A 10,023-nucleotide genomic window follows, 5' to 3' on the forward strand; every position below is an offset into this window, starting at 1 on the left:
CAGTTCCTCCGTGGTCGAGGATTCCGGGTGAAGCTCGCTTCCACCTTCGGCTTGATCATAACTTACCATCAGGCGAGATACAGGCCAAGAACTTCCTCGTTGTGGATTAAAAAAAAATAAGTTGGCAGAATATTGGTTGATGTTTTGTTGTGTGATGTGTCGTGCACTTAACCTCTACTTATAGTTTCCCAAAGTCGTTGCTGTTAAACTTGAAGCAGTCAATCGATCGCATTATTTTTAGAGATAGGCATTATTCAGCTGCATGGCACTGTAACTATGTATAATTGATTCATTTGCATCGTTTATGGTATATCGACCACTCAAGGAACCGCCATGATATTTCTGGAAAATTAGCTAGATCGTCGGAAAGTGGTATTTGATTGTTTCTAATTGCATAAGCACTTTTCAAGTCATTTGCAACTACACTTATAGAAGTTGAACCAATAGGAAAATTATAACTAGAAATAAACTGACTTTTCCAACCAACTGCGCAGCGCTAAAGAGGGTAATTAGTAGGAACGTAATGTTATAAGTATGCCTACGTGTTGAAGAATATTTGTTTTTTTTATGTGGTAAAATAATGTGAAACATTTATGATGGCTCGAATTAAAGAGACAGGGACAAGAGGTCCCCGCAAACTATGTAATCCTTTGATTTACTTTCAAAACATGTGTATGACTTTCAAATGCAGCAGCAGTGTCTACGGGCTTTTGGCCCTTTAGATTAACTAATAATAAATTTTCTAGTCGCTTTGTCTACAAATTCTAAACATTCTGTCTAAAGAAAGAGAAAAGGGGAGATCGTAAAAAGCACGTACCTGAACAAAGGGTGTTTCCATGCGTTACGGCGCGCAGCAGACGCGGGGGCCGAAGCGGCGGCCGAAGCGGCGGCCGAAGCGGCGGCCGAAGCGGCGGCCCTGGGCGCCCGACGGCGAACCTCTTTCGCCACTCTGCCGCCCTGCTTCGCTTCCTTGCTGCAACGCCCGCTACGAACTCCGCTGCTGCGATCTGCTACGGCGTTCTTCTGCTCCACCCTGCTACGACGCGCCGGGCGTTGCTCCGCTCTGCTCCCTGCTACACCGCTACGCTGCGCCGCGCTACTACGATCATCTGCTACGCTTCGCAGCTTCTGTTCTTCGTCCAGCTTCGATGCTGCGCACCTCTGCGGTAGCACCCTGTTGTTCGCCACCCTGCTGCCCTGTTTACACAAACACAACACTTCAGTTCACTTGCACTATTTCTTTATCAAGAAATATTTTGACATATTTATTTAATCAACTGTCAAAATATTATGATTGAAATAGTTTCCTTATTTATTATAAAGAAGTTTATAGCCAATGAGGATATGTCAAAATATTAATTGGAGAAAATACTAAAATACGTCGACAGAAGCCGTGAGTGAATATTGGTGAATTCTGCACATAATAAAGGAAGAAAAAAAGTTTAAAGTTTATTTATTTATTAGATTATATAATTTTTGACTAGACTCAAACTTTTAACCTGGTTTGACGATAAAGCTAAGCTAAGCTTTACTTAGTGATACGAATACCAAGGTCACGATGTGCACGTAACACTCAATGAATGACTAATAACAAATATTAATGAAACAACAACGATTCATAATACAACTTAGATAACGAAACGTTACGTAGTTCGCAACATGCACTTTGGTGTTTTTACAGTCGACATGTGCGTGCGACCTTGCAAATGTGAAAAAATCTTATCACAATAAAGATTTTTTTATTGAGCTAATTAGTTCATTTTGATTTTGATCGCGTTTATTCATATGCTAGAAAAATCTACTTTATTTGACAGTATAACAACTTTAATATCCTGGAGTGAAAAACTCACTACTCCTAAGCTACCTACAAACTAAATATATTTGTTTTGCGGGCTGTTATTAAAATTGACGAAAGTATGTCGTATTTAGTGCTCTAAGGCTAGGTTGCAGCATCTTACTTTAACTGTAACAAACGTCAAAAATCTGTCAAACTCCATACAAAATACACCGGTCATCGTCATAGTTACCGTTAAAGTTAGGTGGTGCAACTCAGCCTAAGAATATTCTGCAATAACATAAAACTTCAGACCAAAAACAATACATTACCAAAAAAAAACTAAACAAGTGAAAAAAAGGAAAAGCCCGGAAAAAAGAAATCTGCAAATTAAGACATCTATAGATACTACAATTTCGTTCGTTCGTTCGCTTCAGCCGAAAAACTTCCACTGCTGGACAAAGGCCTCCCCCAGGATTTCCACAAATACCGGTCCTGCGGACTACAATTTAACCTGAATAGACTAATAAAACAATGAGTACCTACCAAGATAAATCGACAGACATCACACAGTTGAATCCCCATAGGGGTGTAGTTTGGGTTAAGATGCTTCGACATCGCGAAGGCGAAGCCACTGGGAGCAATCAATCAAATATACGACGTAGCACACTGTATATTAGATACACTTTAACTTTTTAACACAAATCGATCATGGCCGCTAGTCTTGAGAAGCAAAAACTCCTTTGTCGGCCGTTCTTTTGAATAAACACTAGTATTTATTAGAGGATTTAACGATTTGGAAAACACGACGTACGCGCAGCTAAGGCAAGTCAAGTGTAGAGTAATAAAAGCTACAATAATACTGTTAGCACGATAGTGGCTTGCTCCAGCTCAAGCAAAGATATTTGACGAGAAAAATATCGCTATTTACAGTTATTTGCCCTATGAGTACGCTGCGTTTATAAAATTACTAGCGACCGCCCGCGACTTCGTACGCGTGGATCCCGTTTTACCACCTTAGGGGTGGAGTTTCGTAAAATCCTTTCTTAGCGGATGCTTACGTCATAACATCCACCTGCATGCCAAATTTCAGCTCGATCCGTCAAGTGGTTTAGGCTGTGCGTTGATAGATCACTATGTCAGTCAGGCAGTCAGTCACCTTTGAGTTATATATGTTTAGATTTTACTGCTAATTAGTACAGCATAGTCTAAAATTCCATCATCATCATTCTAACTGCTGTTCACCACAGTAATACACCATAATTATGCTTGAAGTATCTTTTCGCTACCATTGGTCCATCTAAAACTATAAATAAGATTAATTTTCGTTCAATGATACTCGTATAATGTAAGTAAACACATTATAACCCTACTGCCTATAATAAGCAGCGGCCATTTATAATGCTAGGTGCATTATGAATCTAGTAATACCAAAGACAATTCCTAATATAGACTTCTTCTGAATATTTGTTTGTTTCAGCCGAATGACGTCCACTGTTGGACAAATGCCTCCCCCAAGAATTTTAACAAAGACCGGTCCTGCGCCGCCAGCATCCAGGCACCTCCCGCGACCTTCACCAGATCTTTGAATATAGTTTCTTGAACATTTTAGTATGAGTCAAGTTGCCAACTTTTTTATCCAGGATCTTAAGCTAGGCAAAGATCTAAGATTAAGATCGGAACTATCTAAGATCAGCGTTTATCATTAAAGATAGTTAATCTATTTATTTATCACTGGACGCTAGCCTATAGTGATAATTATTACCTCAGAGGCTAAGTCATCCGACTTTTTAGATGTAATTAATAGTTAATAATGTCTTATTTTTCCCAGGAAAGTAAAGACGAAAACAAATTAATATTGTGTACCAGACAGCGCTCTTCGGACTTGCGATTGTTGGCCATATCTGCCGTGGACAATTAAATTGTGTTTACGATGAAAAAACGCTGCCAAATCTTTTGTGTCTAAGAGCTCATCATTCAGGTTAATTTATTAAATTCTGTTCATCGCTATTTTTTAATTTTACTGGTACAAAATCTTTGGGGACAATAAAGTACTCTCCTTAGCTAGTTAATGTTGTGTTTTGTAACTTGCCCTTTTTTGTGATTTTTTTCCTTTTTTTAGTCCTTTAATACCTAAATTAATGATTAAGTTTAATAACAATAAAAATAAAAATTCTAGCATCTGCCCGCGACCTCACCCGCGGTTACTTCGGCATGTCACTCAATGATTGTTTTGTCTCGAATCCCGCTGTAAATACTTTATTATTTCTAATCAATATTGATTCAGAATTTAGACCAGTGAAATTAATCTTATTCAGAAAAATTTGAAGAGGTGTCAAGGTTTTTCTTTTTTTTTCTATATTAATCAAATGATATTTGAAAGTGTAAGGCTCGGGTCATTTTGTTATCTTTTTGGCATTTTCTAGGGCAAGGTTTTTTATTAAATATTCCTAATTAAGTTAATAAAAATAGAAAAAAGAAGAAGCCTCAACTTTTTCTTTAGGTTCCACTCTCTCATCTGGCTTTACTATTTCTTTGGCAACAAACGAGCATAGGGGAGACCAAGGAGAGTTAAGACATTCATTGTCGATTTTTGGAAACCTATTAACTATCAGCGAGCTTGCAACAGCTCGCATTCGTTAGCTCGAGACTTGAACTAAAAACGCGCACTGTTCTGCTCGCTAGTAGTTCAAAAGTTTAAAAAAAATCAACAATGTTACAAATCTCCTCTCTTACAACTCGCCTCGGTCTCCCCTAGAATTAGTTAAACTTATGGAGGATTGAGGAAACCCTATCGCAAAATATCTCTTAGAAGTAAGAAAAAAGTAGACGAAGCCGGGCTCTTGAACTATAAAGTATGTAATATAGATTAAGTCCCTCGTAAACTCTGATACTATAATTAAAAAAAATATGGAACTAATTAAAAAATTATCAGACGGCCTTGATATTCTGTAAATAGAAGTGCATGCCTATGTTATGTATCACGTGCTTGGATTTACTTGTGAAATAAGATTATCTATACTAATATTATAAAGAGGTAAAGTTTGTGTGTTTGTATATTTGTTAAATTGTAAGGGGTATGTAATCTCGGGATCTACTGAACCGATTTTAAAAATTCTTTCACCAATAGAAAGCTACATTATTGCTGAGTGTCATAGGTTATATAAAAAACCAAAAAATTCGACGCGAGCGAAGCCGCGGGCGGAAAGCTAGTGGAGCAAAGGGAAATCGTGCGAAATAAGTCATTATAATATTATGACATGTTTGATGGTGATTCAGTGAAGTAAGTATCATACAATTATCTATTGTATATTCGATATTAAGATTAGACTTTACCTTTTTGGCAGACATAGACCGTCTCAAAATTAGGCATAAGATAATATAGTCCATTTTAAGATTTTTAAGGCTGAGTTGCACCAACTTACTTTGACCGTAACTATAACAATAACTGGTGCTTTTTGTAAGGAGTTTGACATATTTTTCACGTTTGTTAAAGTCAAAGTTAGGTGGTGCAACTCAGCCCAAGTAACTGTGTTTTATAATGCAGTTAGCTGCTTTTTTCATATTTCCATTGCAGAAGGTAATTTTTGGGATTACTAATCTTACTTCATTAATAAGTTCTAAATGTGTTTGAGAAAAAATCCCTAAGATTATTAATTTTTAAGTAAAACAAAAAATAAAGGGTACCTACTTCCATGTTGATAAGCACCAAATATTGGTCGTATTAAACGTAGCAGTTGGTTACAACAAATTGTGTTAGATAATGCGTATCTCGCTGGACAATAATAGGCTCTCGCTTCCAGAGGAATCAGGCGCACTGATGTCTTCCAGTGGCTATCTAGGTCTAGGAGAGCCCGTGATTAGGGCCCATTCACACTGGGATAATTGGCAATGACAGGGATAAACGGATCGGATTGTACGTTAAGGGTTATTGACACCAGTAGTCTTTGTATTTTAATAAGCTGTCAAAACATCTCTCAGTTTTCAGGGTTAAAGATGACCTACAATAAACTGTCCCACCAAACTCATTGACAGGGGGGCGCCACCATCGTTTAACTATAAAGTTTCCAACATGGCAAAAATCGGAACCAGCGATCCGGTGTTGACGGTGGCGCCCCCTTGCCAATGTCACGGGTGGGACAGTTCAGTGTATTCGGTCTATAGAATAAAATATTTGTCTAAGAAGTTGGGTCTTGGAATTAAATCTCTATAACTATTAAAACGTTGTCATTATTCCGTGAGCATTTTGCTTAAACGTAATAAAATATCGAGATAAAAACAATGTTTATCCCTTTCACGCATATGGGACACATTTGTCCCCGCTTAATTTTTACGATTTACAGTAATACTAGTTAAGTTAAACCCTTTGTAGTTTAATATTCTTTAATTTTATTGTTATCTTTTATGTTTATGCGCTATAAATAATAAAAAACGCGATTCCTTTTGTAAAAAAATACTGGCACAAAATGTGAAAAAAAAATTCGTTAGACGTCAAAATTAAAAAATATTTTAATATTACTTAGCAGCTTTTTAGCCATTATTTTTCTTCCGACTTACATTCACTAATAAGTATAATTATCGTTTTATTACATATTTTCGATTTTCTTCGTATGCATAATGAATATTATGTAAAAATATGTAATGGGACACGGGTGTCCCTATGTGCGTCAAAGGCAACTTGGTTCTTACTAAGGATATTGTTTGCCTCATTATAATTTGTATGTTTATATTGATGTTTTATTTATAATTCATACGTATTTTTGTAAATAATTTGTCTTCAAATCGACTTGAAGAAATTTCGCTCAAGAAAGACCAAATTTAGAAGTCATGATGACTGACAATAGTGACAACGAGGATGGTTTCCTCCTTGATGAAAGGGTGTCTACTGTTGGACAGAGGCTTCCCTGAGGATTTCCACAACAATCGTTCCTGTGCTGTTCATATACATGAATGTATATGAGCAGCACAGGAAAATGAGGCCAGCCACACTGCGTCTTCCTATCCGTGGGCGCCACTCGAGAAATTTTCTGCCCAAACGGCCATCTCTTCTGCGAGCTATGTCCCCTGCCCATTGCCGCTAAAGTTTGGTAATTATGCGGGCTACGTCTGTTACTTTGAGTCTCCTGCGGACTTCCTCATCACCCTTTGGGTGACTTTGAGCCTTCTCATAAGGCCCGTAGTAGTAAGGAACACGTCTTCGTTCCGTGCGTCATCACGCCAAGCCAACACACATTGGTCAAAGACTTTCAGTCAAAGGTCTGAGACTTTCAGACACTGCAGTATTTTCGATAAGAAGATGTCGTGAAGCCTCTCGGATGCTGTCCCCCAAGTAAGATTCAACGATTGTAGTCACGCTCTATGGTCTCAGAAGAGGCTCTCAATAAATGGGATTCAAAATAAGCATGGACAAGACGAAAAATTATGTCAAATATCCGTGTTACACGCACTCCTCTATAAGCTGGAGACTCTACACTCAAAGTTGTTCTTGAAACAAATAGTCTAGTTAGGTAGGTCTAACTTCAAGAAAGAGGTCTATGATGAGATGAGGATCAAATATAAAAATACGTAAGATATGATGCTATCTATTTTAAATTTCTTATTCTAAATATTAAAAATAAGCTTATTGATTAAATTTGATGTGAATTTTTAGTGTGATTTGTATTTATTTTGCAATAAAAGCGTTGAAGTATTTTATTTTCAATATATGAGGCAATGTATACCTTGACGCATATAGGGACATATGTGTCCCCGACTGAAAAACACTGAAATACATAGCACTTATACTTTCTGTACTACTTTTATGTTAAATTAGACTAAAATAAGTAGATATAGCTAAAGAAAAAATAATTTTATGGTCTGGAATAGTTATAAGCGTGTAAGGGTTAAGTAAAAATCAAGGAATGACTTTTTACATTAAGTTGNAAATGTATAATTGTTTTGTTTCAGAAGATGGAACTAAATTAATCAGTGCCTCTGTGATTGAGAATTCGCGAGCTGACTTCCATCGACATCGGGCCTGATCATCACACGCAGTCAAAGAACTTCCTCGTTGTGATAAAAAAGGATACAATTGAAAGTCCTTACAGCTCGTTTATTTTATTTATTTAGGGATAGCATAATATCAGTTGATTACAATCGCCCGTATTCATAGGTCTCACAATGCGCTTGGACGCACAGGGTCAAACACGAACCAATCACAGAGCTCTTATCAACGCTGTGGTTCGATTTGCTGCTTCACTTAAGCAAGCATCGTTTGTGAATACGGGCAAATACGTTTTGTAGGCCAATTATGACTATCCAAGTTTACAGCAAGCGCTCTGTGTGAACCGGCCCGTACACCTACGGGTATTACCAGTACAGCGAGGGTCACCCCAATTATCGAGCACTAATTGAATTCCCGTGTTGAGCCCAAACCTAAGACGTCGACAACCTGGACGGACGATCGGTTGAGTAATCCGATTAAAAATAGCTATGCAGCCTGAGTGCGGAGGACTCGGTATTCGTGATATGTTGCGGATAACGCAATAAGATGGGCGGGAAATTTCACAAACAATGTTGGCATATCGTAATAAAGAATTCAATATATAGCCTAGGCGCAGACTAGTTGGCCAATAGTTGGGCCTGTGGTTGGGCCCAATTCTAATTTGCATGAGGAATCGGCCGATATCAAATCGGTGTAATGTGCGCACTTTCATACATCTCCATACTGATAAACAGCCTCGCCCGACTATTTTTTTATTTTATCCACAACGAGGAAGCTCTTGGCCTGTTTCTCACCTGATGGTAAGTGACGATCAGGTAAAGGATAAGTACTATTGGCCAACTAAAAGTCGGTTTTCTGCGCCTAGGCTTATGCGATAATATCCGACTACTATCGGTATCGGACTAGCCGAAACGTGGTTCAAGAAACGCAGGTTCGAACCCCGCCGCCACTGAACGACTGTGGTGAACTCGTAACACAAGCTTAATTAATTAGCTTACAGCGAGGGATTACTGGAGCAAATTAATTAACAAATGACTAAAATTCTTTAAAAACAAATTAAAATTATCTATTTCTTTAACTTTTACCTGTTTTATCGTAAAAAATAAATAGGATTGTACAGAGATTAATAATGATAAAGAGAAGCTCAACAGACAGGTAGGTGAAAGGGACTACAGAATTTCTAATCGATCACGGAACCCCAAAAACATTAAAATGTTTATATATTTTCAATTTCATAAGCCACCAGCATAGGTTTACTCCTTCGTTCGAGGGGTAAAGGTGACCAATCAGAAATACGTCGGGGAAAGCCGCAGAAATCGAGTTAGCTCGGATGTTAGGCTCGCGAGGGGAGTGAACTCGCGACGATTGATACTGAGATTTACGTATTTACGATGCTTGCTTAAGTGAAGCAGCAAATAAGAATAAGAATACTTTATTCAGCATATAAAAATAAAATAAAAATACAGTAACATATAACATTAAACATTAAACTACAAGCTATGCTGAAGAGGCGTCCGCTCAGCTATATTCGCGACATAACAAGCGCCATGTCGAGAAGCTGGTTTTCAGCGGAAACCAACACGAAGATTGCGGATTGCGCGCCCTCTTGACCGGGACCATATTGAGGCTACCAGTCAAGAAAGCGCGCAACAGGGAAATCGGACACACAGCGTTGAATAGAGCTCTGTGTTTGGTTCGTGTGTCACCCTGTGCGTCCACGCGCCCTGTGAGCTGATAGTAATGTTTGTGAATAGGGGCGTTTGAATTTCTCAAAAGAACGCATAACCTTATACTTTGAACCTGCTTAGAGCTCTTTTCTTCTTCTATCAGTTACTTTGCTTCTTTAAAGGTTGCAAAGCAATGTCTACATAAAAACACTTTTGAAAAGCCTAATTGAAATAACCTCCCCTTTTTTTAAGTCGGTTAAAAATAAATAACTTCGTATGGCATGTGATGAATCTAAACTCCGTTGCATGTAAATGTGTTTGTTGGAAGTCGATAGATAAATAGATACATCTTTTATTTATATTGATAGTAGACGCTTACAGACCTTTCACTATACTGCACCAGTGTGCTTCTTAAACTGCTTATATATGCGCATATCTATGCGAGTAAAAATACAAACCACCTATTTATAATTCCAGTCACCAGTCTAGCTAAGCTAAAATTAAAATGCTCGTGTTAAAAGTGGTTCACCTTAATAGTCCACCAGACTCCAGAAGTTGACTGCGTCGAAATAGCAATATCCCGAATCGGCAGTTCGATG

The 10,023-nt window shown here is 38.0% G+C and overlaps 1 protein-coding gene across 1 annotated transcript in view; it reads right to left on the reverse strand.

Moving 5' to 3' along the window:
- LOC114351807 (protein bric-a-brac 2-like) overlaps window positions 1-877 on the reverse strand; it is a 41,869-nt gene extending 40,992 nt beyond the window's left edge. The window contains exon 1 of the mRNA XM_028303138.1: window positions 818-877. The gene's annotated coding sequence lies outside the window, so the exon portion shown is untranslated. The remainder of the gene's footprint in view (window positions 1-817) is intronic.
- Between the last annotated feature and the right edge of the window lie 9,146 nt (window positions 878-10,023).

The sequence above is a fragment of the Ostrinia furnacalis genome, unplaced genomic scaffold (genome assembly GCF_004193835.3).
Source record: "Ostrinia furnacalis isolate ACB-3 unplaced genomic scaffold, ASM419383v2 OfSCF1198, whole genome shotgun sequence".
NCBI lineage: Eukaryota > Metazoa > Arthropoda > Insecta > Lepidoptera > Crambidae > Ostrinia > Ostrinia furnacalis.